Consider the following 19,597-nt stretch of genomic DNA (forward strand, 5'->3'; position numbering starts at 1 on the left):
AGAGTGCCAGAACTGGAGATCATGCAGAAATGAAATATGGTACTTGTAATACTGTCTTCTGGAAGAACAAATATATCTTCAAGGTGTGAGCATTAAAATAGTGGTTGCTCAAACCAACCAAGTGGCTGATATATTCAGTAAGAGGCCCATAGAAAAAGATGTTCAGTGATTAAACAGCTTACATATATCTTACAACTTTGCCTTCAAATTTTAAACATAGGAGAAAACCTATTTTTAAGCATTTTTAAAGGTTTTTTTTTTATGGTTTATCAATTACCTGTAGGCAATTCTGACTTGTTTGTGTAGCACTGACTTGTTTGTGTAGAGATTGATATATGGGTCTACCATTAAATACAGATAATGTTTTATATAAAACATTTATGTTAGGCAAAGCCAAGTTCCTTAACCTTCATTCTGTCAAAGTGTTCCCCAGGAATGCTTTTGAGATGCTTTTGAGTGTTTTCACAGCAGTCATTCTCAAACAAATCACAGGAAGAATACACAAGACTTTCAGCAATGCATAAACATTAGGAAGAAACTTGAAGCCAGGCAGATGGAGGGCTTCCTAAGTGGTGGATGGGAGCTCTACCTCTTTCCTTCTGTGTTTCTATGTGATTTTCTAACAGGGAAGCTGGGCTGAGAGTGTCAGGATTGGCTAAGTCACTTCTGTACAAGTCAGTCAGCATGGGGCTCTCTGTTACGTTGAATTTGAGCTGTCCCATGACAGACAATACCCAAAATAAGCATTTTCAGGCTTTGAGGTGTTGTTCTGAGAATATATCTTTAAGTTCCTGAGTAATAACTTGTCCTGTTATTACTTGTCCTGCAACACTTAGGGATCTTTTATAGTAATTCTCAGAGGTTAGTTGAGATTCCAAGTTACCTTGCTGAGCTCTGTGGAATTTCTTAGGGAGTTTCATTTGAATATCAGGTTGGTTATCAAATTTATGGCTTCCTCAAGCCAAAATCGGTGGTAAGTTTTAGAGTTTTCCATCACCTTATTAGTGAATGCAAAACTGCAGAGAAGCTGCTAGCTGCAAAGAAAACATCCAAGATTTGTCATGTGGGGATTTTGTCCAAGGACTCTTGTAAAAGATAGGACTTTTTTTTTTTTAAAGTATTTATTTATTTTGAGAGAGATAGAGACAGCGTGAGTGGGGGCCAGGGGGCACGGAGCAGAGAGAGAGGGAGACAGAGAATCCCAAGCAGGCTCTGCGCTGCCAGCACAGAGCGCACTGCGGGGCTTGAAACCATGATTTCATGACCTGAGCCAAAACCAAGAGTTGGATGCTTAACTGCCTGAGCCACCTAGGTGCCCCAAGATAGGCTATTTTTAAGAACAGTAATGACAAAAATAAAATTAAAATCTGTTGATGGCAGAGGGACAGATTCTCAGCCAGTTACAGTTATTCCATCTAATACTTATGTCACTATACCATCTAAACATAAAACAAGTGCTTGTAGGAAATCTATAAAAATTTCAAAAACACCATGCTCGTCTCTCAATTGAGAATGACAAGTTTCCTTCAGGTCATTACTCTTTTCTTCATTGTTCTGAGAAAAGACAGAAATTACATTGTCATATATGAGTTGTGGTGAATGATGGGTAAAAGAACAGACTTCCTCAATCGTTCTCAATGCAACTGATACTGCCATAACAGGCACTGGTTTGCCAACCACATATTTAAGGCACAGGAAGAGCAGAGTGTGTAGAGAGCTTAGGACTATTTCTCTAAAAGTCTTGAAGCAGTTTTCATTTTTGATGAAAATCTACTGGACATATGGTACTCCTGGCCTTGACAGTACTCCATATTTAGTCCCCACTTCACGGTTATTACTGTGTGTAATTTCACACCCAAAATTATCTTCATTAAGGCAGACATTATCTTCATAGGGCAAGAAGCCCACAAATTCTTCTCCCAGGTATGGATTCATCAACAGGTGGGTGTTCCCCTACTATGTCCACATACCACCAGTGATCATGAAAGGGAAGTGAATCTCAGTTGCCTGATGGTTTCTTCCTGAGTGCAGCACTCACAGATCCATTGTCTGACTCTTGCTGTTTTTCAATGGAACTTGTTAGTTGGTGCCTTGAAGTGCTTTCTCAAGACCTCTTCACTAGAATTTATCCTGCACTTCAGCAATGCTTGAAAGATACAGGAATATAGAGAGTTTATGGGATTTCATCAGCTTCAGGTCCTTCCAGAGGTAGATTTTGTTTACATAAGAATTAAAATTTCAAATAAAGATTTTAGGTATTGTTTTCCTTCTCTTCAAGAGTTAGAGGTAAAATGTCTTCATCCAGTTCTTTACCTCCCGCATTGGGGTTCTAGGCATAGCTGTGTATGTCTTTATTGTTTTGTTCCTGGACAGAAGGTTCATCAATTTTTTTCTCTCTTTTTTTTTGTTTTTTGTTTTTATGTTTCAATGTCCTGATTTCATCTTCACTCAGTTCTTTTATTCACTTTCTATGTTTATAATGCAGATTGTTCAGACAACTTGTACGATAAAAATTTGTCCTATAAGGACTAGTTCTGCAGATTGTAGGGGTCTCCAAGTGTTTGGCACATAATCAGTAATGTTGTCTCTTCTAAGTTTTATCTTTTAAGTCTGCTCTTCTATAATCTTCAGCTACTTCTGCATCTGGCCAGGTCCCCCCGGGGAGCCTGAAGAAGAACAGGCCTGACTCTTCCTAGTGAAGTGGAGGCTGTGAAGGAGTTAGGTGTCCCTTCCCTGCAGGTCCAGCTCTCCCATTCCTATCTTCTTAGGGCAGCTCACCCTCAGGTAGGTTAGGGGAGGAGAGCCAGCCCATCACCTTCAACCTAGAATTCTATGCTTAAACTATTGATTAAATATGAGAGTAGAAAAAAGACCTTTTTAAGACATGCAGACTTTCAAAAAAATTTTACCTCCCTTGCATCCCAGTGTAGTCAGGCGTCTAAAGTGGCCCCCAGTGAGTCTGCCTGAGTATGGGCTGGCCCTAGTTCATTACTTCTAATGAACAGAATAGGCAAAATTGATGGATATCACTTCAGAGATTAAGTTACAAAAGACTGACTTGGTCTTGCTTGCATTTTCTCTTTTTCTCTTGCTTCCTTGTTCTGATGAAATTAACTATCTTTTTAATGAGCCACCCCTTGGGGTGCCGGGTGGCTCATTTGGTTGAGTGCCCAACTTCTGCTCAGGTCATGATCTCGCCGTCTGTGGGTTTGAGCCCTGCATCGGGCTCTGTGCTGACAGCTCAGAGCCTGGAGCCTGCTTCGGATTCTGTGTCTCCCTCTCTCTCTGCCCCTCCCCGCTCATGCTCTGTCTCTCTCTCTCTCTCTGTCAAAAACAAATAAACATTAAAAAAAAATTTAATGAGCCACCCCATGAAAAAGTCAATGTAGCAAGGAAACCAAGGGAGGCCTCTGGTCATTTGCTCCTGAGGAACTGAGGATCTCAGTCCAATAGGAAACACTTTAAGTCTATTACCAAAAAGGATAGCCATGACCTCCCCCAGTAGTAATCCCCTAGTATGTCCTCTAAAAAAGGAAGCAGAGAGAACACAAACACCACATGGAAAATTCTATTTCTAATCCAGAGGTTTTCAGCTGGGGGCAGCTTTGTCCCTTGGGGACATCTAGCAACATCTAGAGACATTTTTGATTGACATGACTTGAGTTGGGGGGCACTACTGGCATCTAGCAGGTAGAGGCTAGAGATGCCACTAAACATCCTAACAATGAATAGGACCACCCCACAACAAAAAATTATGTAAAACAGTGTCACCTGAATGTCAATAGTACCAAAGTTGTAAGAAATCTTGTTCTAACTTAATAGTTTGATTCTTCAACTTGTGGTTGCTGTCCCACCTATGGGTAGTTTGCCTATATACTTTTTGTTTGTTAAGCCTGGCAAAGTATAGAATATTGCTGGATAACAACTAGTTGTAAAAATTTAACCATGGGAGGCTAATAAGGGTACTGGGCATGAGACCTGTCAGCTACAGCAAGTAAGTTCAAGAATGAATCCATAATTTCTTTTTTTTTCTTTTTAGCAATATCATCTTTTAATAGCTGCCTTCCTGTGATATTATGAATTATAATAAGAAATATATATTTGGCCTTTGTCCTGTTTCTAGTGCAGACCTTCTAAAAGGCTTGGAATTTCTTTTTTTTTTTTTTAATTTTTTTTTTCGACGTTTATTTATTTTTGGGACAGAGAGAGACAGAGCACGAACGGGGGAGGGGCAGAGAGAGAGGGAGACACAGAATCGGAAACAGGCTCCAGGCTCTGAGCCATCAGCCCAGAGCCTGACGCGGGGCTCGAACTCACGGACCGTGAGATCGTGACCTGGCTGAAGTCGGACGCTTAACCGACTGTGCCACCCAGGCGCCCCAAGGCTTGGAATTTCTTAAGTGGTGAAAGAGATAAAGGTACCTTCTGTCATGTTAATGAGGTGAATTTTGGAATGCCCCTGGGTCTTCTAAGAATTGGGCTGATTGGCTGGATTGTAGGGTTGGGACTTTCAGTCCCACCCTTATACCTCTTGGGAGGGGAGAATGGCTGGAGATTGAATAGATTTCCAATGGCTGATGACTTCATCAATCATGCCTATGTAATAAAGTCTCCATAAAAATTTAGAAATGGACAGTTTGGTCAGCTTCCAGGTTGGTGAACTGGGAGAGCTGGAAGTGCTGGGAGAGTAGCACACCTATGCTACTTGCCATATACCTTGCCCTGTGCATCTCTTCCATCTGGATGTCCACCTGTATCCTTTATTATATACTTTTATAATAAACTGGTAAATGTGAGTAAGTGTTTCCCTGAGTTCTGTGAGCTACTCTAGCGAATCAGTTGAATCTGAAAGGGTAGAGGTCATGAGAACCTCTGATTTATAGCCAGTTGCTAAGAAGAAGCACAGCTAACAACCTGGACTTGGAACTGGCATCTGAAATCCAAGGAGTGGATCTTTGGAACCTCCAGTCTATAGGTGGTTGGTCAGAAGCATAGGTGTTAACTTGAGCTTGTGAATGGCTCCTCAAGTGGAGGGTATTCTTTTGGGATTGAGCCCTGTCCCTTTGGAGTCTGATGCTATCTCTGGGTAGACAGTTCAGAATTGAGTTGAACTCTATAGAACACCTACTTTGTGTCCTGAGCATTGTGTGGTGGTGTGTGTGGGACGGGGTGGGAGGGTGGGGAGCCTCCTTCACACACATGTCAGAATTGGTCTTAGAACCATTTTTCTCCCCTAGAAAAAGTCCCTACAGCTGTGTTCCAGAAACTCTGGAAGTATCCGTAATGGTTTTTTTTAGTTTCTCTTATAAATGCTCATTCTATGTTGGTGGCTTAAGATTGTACCCTTACTTCATGCTTGGTTTTGTCTCTTCTGTGCCGGACTTGATTTTATTTGTGCCTCACAGTAATGCTTGCATATTTGCTTCAGCCTAAACTCTGCGCCTTTTAGGACAATCCTGACACAGTACCATATCCAAGGGCTTTCTAGTTTGGGGGCAGGGGAAGTTTAAACACCTATAGCCAAATTGTTAGCAAATTGTTAATCCATGTATACCTGAAGTTCAGCATTAGTGAATATCTATTAGGGTAGATTTTTAAATAATTTACCTGCAACTATAGTATAGATCATATTACTTAAAGTTACAAAGCTTTTCCAGTATTGACTAGCTTCACAAATTTTGTTTTAGTATTATGTCCAAGGTATCTGGAGCCATAGCATAGCAGAGCATTCAACATTGTATCCATACACAAAAAATGGTTTGGACAGTTGGAGTAATTGTTAGCTGATCCTAATTGTTGACTATTTTCAAGCAAATAAATATTTAATGATTAGTTGGTAACTAGTCCCAGATTTGTGTTTTTTCAACAGTTATAAAGCCATTGTTATTGGACAGTCCCAAATTGATGGGCATCTATGTTTCACACCTTACTCCAGAATGTAAACATTATAAGTTTCTTTAGATTTATGACTTACAAGCATAAGTTGTTTTTTTTTAATTAAATATTTTCAAATGAGTTTGTTACTCCAGCTTTCTCTTCTGAGATTTTTAACCTTCCACATGTGATATTAAGAGGTTTTGTTAGTCATCCTCTGTTCTAGTTATCTATTGCTACATGACAAGCCACCTCTAAATCTAGCAATGTGAAAACAATGGTTTTACTATCCTCACAGAATTTCGATGGGGCATGGTAGGGATGTTTCGTCTCTGTTGCACTCTGTCCAGAGCCTCAGCCAGGAAGACTCAGTGTTCAGTGGTGACTTGAACAGATGGGCACTGGAATCATCATGAGGCTTCTTCACTCACATGTCAACACCTAGGCTGGGAAGACATGAAGGCTGGGCAAAGCCAGGGCTGTTGACCAGATCACTTACATAGGGCCTGTCTCTCTGGCTTTGGCTTCTCACAGGGTGGTGGCTAAGTTCCAAGATGGAGCTTTCTGAGAGTGTTCCAGGAGATGCAGGTGGAAGCTGTAGGGCTTGTTATGACCTAGTTTTAGAAGTCACATAGCCTTTCTTCTATATTGTATTGCAGAGATCAGTGAACTATGACCTCGTGCCAAATTCAGCATGCCACCTGTTATTGTAAATAAAGTGTTATTGGAACATAGCCATGTCCATTTGTTTACATTTTGTCTATGGCTACTTTCATGCTACAATGCAGAGTTGAGTAGTTGCAACAGAGACCTTAAGGCCTGCAAAGCCTAAAATATTAACTATCTGGCCCTTTACTGAAAAGGTGTGCTGAGCCTTGCTCTATTAGTTAAAGCCATCACAGCCTCTTAGTGTCATGGGAACCCCACTCTTGGGGGAAGGTATGTCAAAGAAGTTACACCATTTTTTGAAAATTACCATAGCACCCATTTACCTCTCAGATTTTAATCCTTGTTTGGTTTTTAATTGTGTGGGCTACTTAAAATAGCTCTTCTCACATATGTAAATGCATGCTGAAGTTCTGTGAGAGCAGGTTAAAAAGTGGGAGTCAACTGTGGTATTTCAAGTTTTATTCTTTTGAAATTTGCCTGTTTCAGCTCTATGGGTAAATGTTTTCCTAATAATTTTTTCAAAGAAAGTTTAGAAGCATTAACCTGTGTTCACAGAGCTAATGCAGGGATAAAGAAGACCTTTAGTTTCTGGGAAAAAAAAAAAGAAGAAGAGGAAGAAGAAAACAGAGAAAGATGGTAAACAGTTGTCTGAACAGTTAAGCTTCACTTGGTCAACAAGTTTCAGGTTTTAGAAATCATTACTTATTTATGAAAAAATTTTAATCTAAATATGCTATATTGGTACAATTTTAATTAACCCCAATTTCCTCATCTATAGAATGAAGGGGTTGGGTAGTCAGTGGTTCACAACCCTGGCTACATATTCAGAACATAGGGGCCCAGGCCCTTATCTTAGATAATTAAACCAGAATATCTGGAGGTGGGGCCCCCACAGGTTTTAAAAGCTCCTCGGATTATTTTCATAAACTACAGCCAGGGCAGAGAAATAGGCAGTTAGGGGATTGTAGGTTCCTTTTCAGATGGAAAAATTTCCTTGTTCTGTGATAAAGGGGATATGAAAATGGAAAGTTTCAGGTGAAGAGGGAAGAGCCAAGATGGCAGAACAGCATGGAAAGTGTTTTTGTGTCTCTCATCCCTGAAATGCAGCCAGATCAACACTAAACCATCTTGCACACCTAAAACACTGATTGAGGATTAACGCAACAATCTGCACAACCTGAACCACAGAACTCAGCAGAAAGAGAAAAAAATTTATTTTATTTTCCATTTTTATTAAAAAGATTTTTCTTTAATTTTTTCTACTATGTATTTTACTTTTTTGTAAATTTTAAAAATTCTATTTTACATCAATCATTTCATTTTATTCTATTTTATTGTATTCATTTTTTCAAGTTTTCAAATGTTTTCCTTTTTCCCCCCTTTTTTCTGCTTTTTCTTTTCTTATCTTTCCTTTTTTTCTCTAATCTGTCAAGCTCCTTTCAACAACCAGACCAAAACACACCTAGGATATAGCATCCCCTATTTAATTTTTTTTGTGTTGCTTTTAATTTTTTTTTTACTTTATTAATTCCTTTTCTTCCTTAAAAATGATGAAATGAAGGAATTTGCCCCAAATGAAAGAACAGGAAGAAATGACAGCTAGGGACTTAACAACACAGATACAAACAAGATGTCTGAACTAGAATTTAGAATCACGATAATAAGAATACTAGTGGGGGTTGAAAAAAGCATAGAATCCATTTCTGTGGAGATAAAAGAAGTAAAAGCTTGTCAAGATGAAATAAAAAATGTTATAACTGAGCTGCAATCTCTAATGCATGCCACGGCGGTAGGGATGGATGAAGTAGAGCAGTGAATTTAACAATATAGAGGACAAACTTATGGAGACCAATGAAGCAGAATAAAAGAGGGATACTAAGGCAAAAGAGCACGATTTAAGAATTAGAGAACTCAGTGACTCATTAAAAAGGAATAACATTAGAATCATAGGGGTCCCAGAAGGTGAAGAGAGAGAAAAAGGGGTAGAAGGTTTACATGAGCAAATCATAGCAGAAAACTTTCCTAACCTGGGGAAATAGACATCAAAATCCAGGAAGCACAGAGGACTCCCATTAGATTCAACAAAAACCGACCATCAATAAGGCATATCATAGTCAAATTCACAAAATACTCAGGCAAGGAAAGAATCATGCAAGCAGCAAGGGGAAAAAAGTCCTTAACCTACAAGAGAAGACAGATCAGGTTCACAGCAGACCTATTCACAGAAACTTGGCAGGCCAGAAAGGAGTGGCAGGATATATTCAATGTGCTGAATTGGAAAAATATGCAGCCAAGAATTCTTTATCCAGCAAGGCTGTCATTCAAAATAGAAGGAGAGATAAAAAGTTTCCCAGACAAATGAAAATTAAAGGAGTTCATGACCACTAAACCAGTGCTGCAAGAAATTTTAAGGGGGACTCTCTGAGAGGAGAAAAGATGAAAAAACAAAACAAGACAAAAAACAAAAAGACCAAAAGCAACAAAGACTAGAAAGGACCAGAGGACACCACCAGAAACTCCAACTCTATAGGCAACATAATGACAATAAATTCATACCTTTCAGTACTCACTCTGAACATCAATGGACTAAATGCTCCAATCAAAAGATATAGGTAAGAGAATAGATAAGAAAACAAGATCCATCTATATGCTGTTTACAAGAGACCCACTTTAGACCTAAAGACACCTTCAGATTGAAAGTAAGGGAATGGAGAACCATCTATCATGCTCATGATCTCCGAAAGAAAGCCAGAGTAGCCATACTCTGAGTAGCCAGACAATCTAGACTTTAAAATAAAGACAGAACAAGAGATGAAGAAGGGCATTATGTCAAAATTAAGGGGTCTATCCCCCAAGAAGATCTAATAATTGTAAACATTCATGCTCCAAACGTGGAACACCCAAATGTACAAATCAGTTAATCACAAACATAAAGAAACTCATTGATAATAATCCCATAATAGTAGGGGACTTCAACACCCCACTTACAGCAATGGAAAGATCATCTAAACAGAAAATCAAGAAGGAAACAATGGTGTTGAATGACACACTGGACCAGATGGACTTAACATATATATTCAAAACATTTCATCCTAAAGCAGAGGAATACACATTCTTCTCGAGTACACATGGAACATTCAGAATAGATCACATACTGGGACACAAATCAGCCCTCAGCAAGTACAAAAGGATTGAGATGACACCGTGTGTATTTTCAGGCCACAATGCTATGAAACTCTAAATCAACCACAAGAAAAAATTTGGAAAGACAACAAATACTTGGAGATTAAAGAACATCCTACTAAAGAATGAAAAGGTTAACCAAGAAGTTAAAGAGGAAATTAAAAAGTACATGGAAGCCAATGAAAATGATAACACCACAGCCCAAAACCTCTGGGATGCAGCAAAGGCAGTCATAATAAGGAAGTATATAGCATTCCAGGCCTTCCTTAAAAAGGAAGAAAGGTCTCAGGTACACAACCCAACCCTATACCTTAAAGAGCTGGAAAAGAACAGCAAATAAAACCCAAAATCAGCAGAAGACAGGAAATAATAAAGATCAGAGCAGAAACCAATGCTATTGAAACAAAAAAAAAAACAGTAGAACAGATCAATGAAACCAGAAGCTGGTTCTTTGATAAACTCCTACTCAGTTTGATCAAAAAGAAAAAGGAAAGGACTCAAATAAATACTATCAAGAATGAAAGAGGAGAGATCACAACGAACACTGCAGAAATAAAAACAATAATAAGACAATATTATGAGAAATTATATGCCAATAAATTGGGCAATCTGGAAGAAAATATAAACTACCAAAAGTGAAACAGGAAGATATAGAAAATTTGAACTAACCCATAACCAGTAAAGAAATTGAGCTGGTAATCAAAAATCTCCCAAAAAACAAGAGTCCAGGGCCATATGGCTTTCCAGGAGAATTCTACCAAACATTTAAAGAAGTGTTAACACCTATTCTCTTGAAGCTGTTCCAAAAAAATAGAAATGGAAGGGAAACTTCCAAACTCATTCCATGAAGCCAACATTACCTTGATTCCAAAACCAAAGACTCCACTAAAAAGGAGAACTAAAGACCAATCCCTGGTGAACATGGATGCAGAAATCCTCAACAAGATACTAGCCAACCGGATGCAACAACACATTACAAAAATTATTCACCATGGCAAAGTGGGATTTGTCCCTGGGATGCAGGGCTGTTTCAATATCCTCAAAACAATCAATGTGATACCTCACATCAATAAAAGAAAGGGCAAGAACCACATGATCCTCTCCATAGATACAGAGAAAGAATTTGACAGAATACAGCATCCTTTCTTCATAAAAACCCTCAAGAAAGTAGGGATAGAAGGATCATACCTCAAGATCATAAAAACCATATATGAAAGACCCACCGCTAATATCATTCTCAATGGGGAAAAACTGAGCGCTTTCCCCCTAAGGTCAGGAACACGACAGGGTTGTCCACTATCACCACTGTTATTCAACATAGTATTGGAAGTCTTAGCCTCAGTAATCAGACAACAAAAAGGAATAAAAGGCATCCAAATCAGCCATGAGGAGGTCAAACTTTCACTCTTTGCAGATGACATGATACTCTATATGGAAAACCTAAAATATTCCACCAAAAAACTGCTAGAACAGATCCATGAATTCAGCAAAGTTGCAGGAGATAAAATCAATGCACAGAGATTGGTTGAATTCCTATACACCAATAATGAAGTGACAAAAAAAGCAATCAAGGAATCAATACCATTTACAATTACACCAAAACCCATAAAATAACTGGGAATAAATCTAACCAAAGAGGTGAAAGATCTATACACTGAAAACTATAGAAAGCTTATGAAAGAAATTAAAGAAGACCAAAAAAAAAAAAAAAAAAAAAAAAAGGAAAAATATTCCATGCTCCTGGACAGGAAGAACAAATATTGTTAAAATGTCAATACTACCCAAAGCAATCTACATATTCAATGCAATCCCTATTAAAATAACACCAGCATTCCTCACAGAGCTAGAACAATCCTAAAATTTGTATGGAACCAGAAAAGACTCCAAATAGCCAAAGCAATCTTGAAAAAGAAAACCAAAGCTGGAAGCATCACAATCCCGGAGTTCAAGATGTATTAAAAAACTGTAATCATCAAGACACTGTGGTACTGGCACAAAAACAGACCCTCAGATCAATGGAAGAGAGTAGAGATCCCAGAAATGGACCCAAAAACATATGGCCAACTAATCTTTGGCAAAGCAGGAAAGAATATCCAATGGAATAAAGACAGTCTCTTCAGCAGATGGTGTTGGGAAAATTGGATAGTGACATGCAGAAGAATGAACCTAGACCACTTTCTTACACCATACACAAAAATAAAATCAAAATGGATGAAAGATCTAAATGTAAGACAGGAAGCCACCAAAATCCTTGAGGAGAAACCAAGCAAAACCTCTTTCACCTTAGCCACAGCAACTTCTTACTCAACATGTCTCTGTAGGCAAGGGAAATAAAAGCAAAAGTGAACTATTGGGACCTCATCAAAATAAAAAGCTTCTGCATAGCAAAGGAAACAATCAGCAAAACTAAAAGGCAACTGACAGAATGGGGGAAGATATTTGCAAATGACATATCAGATAAAGGGTTAGTATCCAAAATCTATAGAGAACTTATCAAACTGAACACCCAAAAAACAAATCATCCAGTGAAGAAATGGGCAAAAGACATGAAAAGACACTTCTCCAAGGAAGATATCCAGATGGCCAATACATGAAAAAATGCTCAGTGTCACTCCTCATCAGGGAAATAGAAATCAAAACCACAATGAGATACCACCTCACACCTGTCAGAATGGCTAACGTTAACAACTCAGGCAACAACAGATGTTGGCAAGGATGTGGAGACAGAGGACTCTTTTGCACTGCTGGTGGGAATGCAAGCTGGTGCAGCCACTCTGGAAAACAGCATGGAGGTTCCTCAAAAAATTAAAAATAGAACTACCCTACAACCCAGCAATTGCATTACTAGGTATTTATCGAAGGGATACAGTTATGCTGTTTCAAAGGGGCACATGCACCCTAATGTTTATAGCAGCACTATCAACAATAGCCAAAGTACGGAAAGAGCCCAAATGTCAATCGATGGATGAATGGATAAAGAAAATGTGGTGTGTATATATATATACACACACACACACACACACACACACACACACATATATACATATATATATGTGTGTATATATATATACATACATACATACACACACACACACACACACACAATGGAGTATTACTCGGGAATCAAAAAGAATGAAATCTTGCTGTTTGCAACTACGTGGATGGAACTGGAGGGTATTATGCTAAGCGAAATTAGTCAGAGAAAGACAAATATCATATGACTTCACTCATATGACTACTTTAAGACACAGAACAGATGAACACAAGGAAAGCAAAAATAATATAAAAACAGGGAGGAGGACAAAACATGAGACTCTTAAATATAGAAAACAAACAGAAGGTTACTGGAGGGGTTGTGAGAGGGGAGATGGGCTAAATAGGTAAGGGGCATTAAGGAATCTACTCCTGAAATCATTGTTGCACCATATGCTAACTAACTTGGATGTAAATTAAAAAAATAAATAAAAATAAAAATAAAAATAAAAAAAAATTAAATGACTGAAAAATTGTATGAATATCCTGACTCACCCTCCCCTAAAACAGTTCAATGGCTCAGCAATGGTAAGTTTTTAATGCAGTTTTTTGAGCTCAGGCTGAGACTAAAATTTTTCTCAAAGAGAAGAACTGCCCTCAACTGCTATTATCAAACACTAAATAGCTTTGGAAATTAACTTTTACTGCAGACTTGATAATGTTTCTTAATAAATTCAACCTAAAATACAAGCCAAAACATTGATTTGTGCAAAACTTACAATATGGTAAAGTTACTTCCATGACAACCAATGTTGTTTCAATCAAAAGTCACATCAAGGGGTGGCTCAGTTGGTTGGGTGTCCAACTTCGGTTCAGGTCATGAACTCACAGTTCTTTAGTTTGAACCCCGCGTTGGTCTCTGGGCTGATACCTCTGTGTCTCCTTCTCTCTCTGACCCTCCCCTGCTCACACTCTTTATCTCTCTCTCTCTCAAATAAACATTAAAAAAAGTCACATCAAGTTGCTTTATACACACATATATATTTTCTGAGTTTGATCTACAGTTTCAGAAGCATTTTCTGAAACTTGAAACAAGAATAAGGAAATTTGTATGTATTTCAAAATCCACTTAACTGTGCAATTCGAGAGTTTCTTAAATTAAAAGTGATGAACCTGCAATGTAATGACATACTAAAAGTTAGCTATCAAGAGCAGAGTTTAATCATCATTTAATCATTACTGGAGAAAATAATAAGTTTTTCCTGATTTTCTTCTCTATTCATTTTTTGTTTCCTGGTTCTCTGCATGCTGGAATTGATTCCTTTATTTATTTATTTATTTATTTATTTATTTATTTATTATTATTATTATTTTTTTATGTTTACTTATTTATTTTTGGAGGCGTTGGGGAGAGAGCTGGGAGAGAGAATCCCAAGCAGGCTCTGCACTGTCAGCATAGAGCCCAACTCAGGGTTTGATCTCATGGAATGGTGAGATCATGACCTGAGCCAAAATCGAGAGTAAGATGCTTAACTGACTGAGGCACCCAGGTACCCCCTTTATTCTTATATTCTCCAAGAAAATGTCTAAACATATAAAACATTTTATTGTGTATGAGAATTACCTGGAAGGCTTGTCTTTTTTTTTTTTTTTTAATGTTTACTTATTTATTTATTTTGAAAGAGAGAGGGAGCATGAGTGGAGGGAGGGGCAGAGAGGGAGATGGAGACAGAATCTCAAGCAGGCTCTACGCTGTTAGCATGGAGCCCGATGTAGGGCTCCAGCACAGGAACTGTGAGATCATGGCCCAAGCTGAAATCAAGAGTTGGACACTCAACTGACTGAGCCACCAGGTGCCCCCAAAATGCAGATTCTTGAGCCCGACAACCAGAGATTGATTTAGTAGGTGGTCTCAGACCATTTTTAAAAAGACGCTGACATAGCACATACTACATTCCACCTTGTATTACAATTTTTATGTATAGGTTTTATCTCTTTTGTAAACTCCTTGAGGTCAGGGACCATTTTTAAAAATTAACATCTTGGGGCGCCTGGGTGGCTCAGTCAGTTGAGCATACGGCTTCGGCTCAGGTCATGATCTCACGGTTTGTGAGTTTGAGCCCCGCGTCGGGCTCTGTGCTGACAGCTCAGAGCCTGGAGCCTGCTTCGGATTCTGTGTCTCCCTCGCTCTCTGTTCCTCCCCCACTTGTGCTCTGTTTCTCTCTCTCTCAAAAATAAATAAACATTAGAAAATTTTTTTTAAATTAATGTCAGATTCCTCCCTGCTACCTCACATTTAGTGTGTACTCCATAGATGTTATTGAATGGATGACTATGGATTAATGTCATGACAATTTTATCCTGATAAATAATAGCATTTCCAGCAGTAGATGGGCTTGGTATAGTTATTTTTTCATAATAATTACTGATAATTACACTTTTATCAGCACCTACAAAATGAAAAAAATTATCAACAATTATTCAAGAGCAGGGACAGAGAGACTTTAAGGAGAAAAAAAAACCTAAAAAGACCCCTTTCTTTACAAACTTCTCTTTTCCCCCTGCTCCACTACACAAAGTTGGGGAGAACAACCAGAAGGAGTGATGAATTCAGTGGCTGGATCAAAGAATGAAAAGCAAAATATATAAAAAAGAAAGAGGGAAAACAAAATAATTATCTATTACACTCTTCTCCAAGCCCTGATAGCAGCTACCATGAAGAGGGGTCAGCTTGAGGTCTTACACATAACACACCCCTAGAGCATCCTGCCCCTTTCTGGCTCTCACTAGTACACACAGACCCAAGGCCTTCAGATTCCTTCTTGTCCCAAGCAGGGGCATACTTATTCTTGCAGTATTATAACTGGGGTTACATATGTTAAATTTATATATACTATGACAGCAGCACCAAAGCTCTAGGATAATTATGGCACATTTTAGTGTGTCAATTTTAGTCAAGGTTTTGGAGAAAAATTGTTTAAAATTTTTGCCCCGTAGAAGGGTTTTATGACACATGTGCAAGTAAAATAAAAATTCTGCTTTTCCATGTCAGTGAAACTTGTGTTTTTCTTGAATGGATACTATAGAATAGAAAATTTTTATGTGTAGAGAGCAATTGAGAACTCTGACCTTTTTGGTGTAGTCGAGGAATCCAATGATACTAGCCCTGGAGTCTCTTCAAGTGATTGCAAGATGTCATAGGAGGCAAGATCAAATCCTGTAGATATCTGTGACCCACATGACCTGTGCTTTGACCACAGAAGTCAAAGTAGAACATGTGACTTTGGAGTGAGTCAAGAAGGCCAAAATATTTATTGTACAATAGATATTTCTATCTACCTTAGAAAAGTTTGTCACATTAGAAATCACTTGTGATTATTTGGATTGTACACAAAGCCACTGGCTCCTGCTAAAAAATTCAGTTTCCTGATGTAACTGTCCTTAATCAAATGTTCTGGTATATTGAAATATTTATGGATAAATTCATATGACATTTAGGATTTGGTTCAAAATAATACGAGATGGGGAAAGTGGACTGGGAAAAGGTTTCACACTCAGGATTGACTTGCTTTTCATTAACAAGAAGAGAGATGTGACAGCAAAAGACAAAAACCTGGGTAGTCTGACTCAATTGTTCATCTTAATGATAAAGTCTTAGTTGTCTTACTTAACAGCTTTTGGTTGGTTTATTTGAAGTCTGAACAATTTCAGAAAACAATTGCAGAGCAAAACTGTTAGTTTTTTTTCTGTAATCAACAAAAGTTCTGTGATAAAAATAAACATTGAGAGATGAAAATCATAAGGACTACCTTATTTGAGATTCTTGATGTATTTAAGTGTAGTGAAACTTATAAATTTAGCAAAATAGAAAACATCACTAGTCTTCTTTCTTCAACATGAAAGTGCTCTGACAAGAATTCCATGGAGACAGTTAAAGAGGCCGACTGGATTGTTATGACACTGGTTATTAGGCCTGTAAACAGAATGATGCAACCATCAGGATTTTCTACCACAGGAACCCAAAAATATTGCACTGTAACTTTCTCTCTAGTAGCATTCAAAGAATGTTTCCTCAGCATTTACCCTTTTATAACTCATAAAGCAATAACAAATGGTTGCCATTTTATTAGTACATTTTTGTGGGTGTGGGTGTGTGTTCTAGAGACTTGCAGCTAGAGAAGAGAAAGTACCTAGATGATGAATCTGCATTGGCTGAGCCTCAGTTCATTCCAGAGCTCTGACATGGACAGAACCTATGACAAGCAGCTTCTTCATTGAGCCAATGAGACAAGTAGAATACATTTTTCCCCAAAATTATAATTTAAAATAATTTACTATATTCTAAAACATAGTATTATTATACTATAAAATGGGTTTTAATGTCTGAAAAGGAGATTCCAAATAAATGTTATGATTTTATTGGCCACACTGGCCAATACCCCTATTGCCCCCCAGGTATGCCTTTGCTGTCTTCTGCTAGTAAGGGTAACTGGTGGAAAATACTGAAAAGTTCTCATTGAACTGGCTTTCTCTTTCTAAGGAAAGTTTAGGAAGGAAAATTTCAAGCCTTTAAAATTTCTGTAAAGCATATCTATGGGGAGAAATTTTTCTTTGTTATTTAAAAATTAGACTAATAGAGGGGCGCCTGGGTGGCGCAGTCGGTTAAGCGTCCGACTTCAGCCAGGTCACGATCTCGCGGTCCGGGAGTTCGAGTCCCGCGTCGGGCTCTGGGCTGATGGCTCAGAGCCTGGAGCCTGTTTCCGATTCTGTGTCTCCCTCTCTCTCTGCCCCTCCCCCGTTCATGCTCTGTCTCTCTCTGTCGCAAAAATAAATAATAAAAAAAAAAATTAGACTAATAGAATATTTTTCATAAACAGCAATTTTAAACTCTTATAGTATTAAAAAATACTATAGTGTAATAATTCAAAGTAAGCCAAGAAAACATTGACTAATAGGTCACCTCAGTGAAATAGAGAAAAAATGAACTGATGTGATACAAGAAGAATGAGCTTACCACCAGTTGCTACTTAAATTGAAGTTTATTATTTGCATTTACATTGAAGATAATGTCTGATACCTTTAAAAATTATGCAAAATGTCCCATATAATTTTGTAAATGGATTTAATTTTCTTTAAAAACAGTATCTCTGAGGTAAAAGGAAAATTTTAAATTTTGTCCCTTCAAATGATCACAAATGATATGAAATCTGTTTTAGTGAGGTATTATTACAACCTACGCTGCACAGAAAGGTAGTTTGAGTGGTATTTGTGTGGGTGCCCAAAAGTATGTATCCTCGGCTCAATGACCTGAGGCATTAAGGTCAGCATTTTTATCCATACACCCTGTCCTTGGACTCCACGATACAGAGACGAAGGTTTTCAAATAGATTTCCACTCTCTGCCTGCAGAAACTATTGCCATAACCAGAGTTGTTGGCATTCATTGTGTGTAGAATGAGAACAGGCTTTGGCATAAGATTAGAATGTCTTCAGTTCTGTGAGACATTCTGAGAATTGCTCCAGCAATTTCTCCCTTCTCTCCGATGCATCGATATTTCATTTCCTTTCTACTAGACATTTCCATTAATATAAAACTATGGTATTATTTCTTCCACTTAAACATCAACAATATCAATAATCTTGACCTCACTTTTGCCTCTAGCTTACTGCTCTATTTCTGTTCACTCTGCAGAAAAATTCCTTAACATAATCATGTATCCTTCATGCCAGCAATTCTTCTCCCATTCTCTCCTGAACCCACTCACTCAGGCCCTCACCCCCTCCTCTCCACATAAACTGCCCTTGCTATAGTTACTAATGTCTCCCACATTATAAAATCCAAGGCACTATCTCCGTTATCCTCACTTGCCCATCAATAGTGTTCTCACTTTCTTTTTCTTCCTTGAAACATTTTCTTCCCCTGACTTTCAGGATACCCTCCTCTCCTGGCCCCCCATTGCCCTCAGTGGCCATTACTCCTCCATCTTCTTGGCTGGTTCCTCCTGTCTCTCTGACTCTAAAAACAGGAGTGCTCCTAGGCTCAGTCTTGGCTCTTGGTCTTAGACTGTATCCATGTTTTCTCCCTTGGGAGTCTTGTGTATGTATGTGACTTCCATATTTACATTTCCAGTCCTGACTTGTCTACACTCCTATACCCAAGTGCCTACTTAATGTCTCTACTGGGATGTCTAACAGTCATCTCAATTTTTCACATATCCCAAAACGAACTCCTGATCTTTTCCCCAAAACTTTCTTTTCCCTGAGTCTGTCTCTGTTTATTTAGTTAAGGTAACTCCATCCTTCCAGTGGCTCAAGTAAAAACTTTGGACTCATCCCTGACTCCTCTCTTGCCTTTGAATAAAATGCTGAAAGAAAAAGCTGAAGTGTGTTAATATACTGCTTAAAGACAAAGGGACAGAATTCTCACCACTGTCTAAAAACCACAAAAGGGTTGGTGCTGCCTCTTCCTTTCCGGAAATCACCAGCTACAATCACCTTTTGGACAGACAAGGAAACTTCTACTAACTGGATAACAAATACTCACACCAGTTCTGGTAGGAAGAAGGAATGAAAAACACAAGACTGGCCATCACATTCCCTCTGATACACTCTACTTACATACATCAAAATACTTTCACACGTTTCTTTTATTCTCTCCTCTCAAATAGCCAACTTGCCCACCAAGTGCTAAGGGAAACTCTGAGACACCAACCTCTGGAAAAGTTCTTTGCAGAGCACATAGTTGTCATAGCTGCTGTCAGGTGCCTGTATTGGAGAAAGAAACAGAGTTGGCTTTACCTCCTCTGGGGACATAAAGGATTCCTAAGAAATTATGGTCATGGGGAAAACTGCTGCTGGAGGCAGAATGTAGAATCTAAGTTCCTCTGGGAGGTTTTTAA

General features: G+C 38.4%; 1 pseudogene; it reads right to left on the bottom strand.

Annotated features, from left to right (window-relative positions):
• Positions 1 to 1,293: 1,293 nt before the first annotated feature.
• LOC121042071 (52 kDa repressor of the inhibitor of the protein kinase-like) lies at positions 1,294 to 18,671 on the bottom strand (annotated as a pseudogene).
• Between the last annotated feature and the right edge of the window lie 926 nt (positions 18,672 to 19,597).

Source organism: Herpailurus yagouaroundi, unplaced genomic scaffold (genome assembly GCF_014898765.1).
Source record: "Herpailurus yagouaroundi ecotype Mexico unplaced genomic scaffold, PumYag 184, whole genome shotgun sequence".
NCBI lineage: Eukaryota > Metazoa > Chordata > Mammalia > Carnivora > Felidae > Herpailurus > Herpailurus yagouaroundi.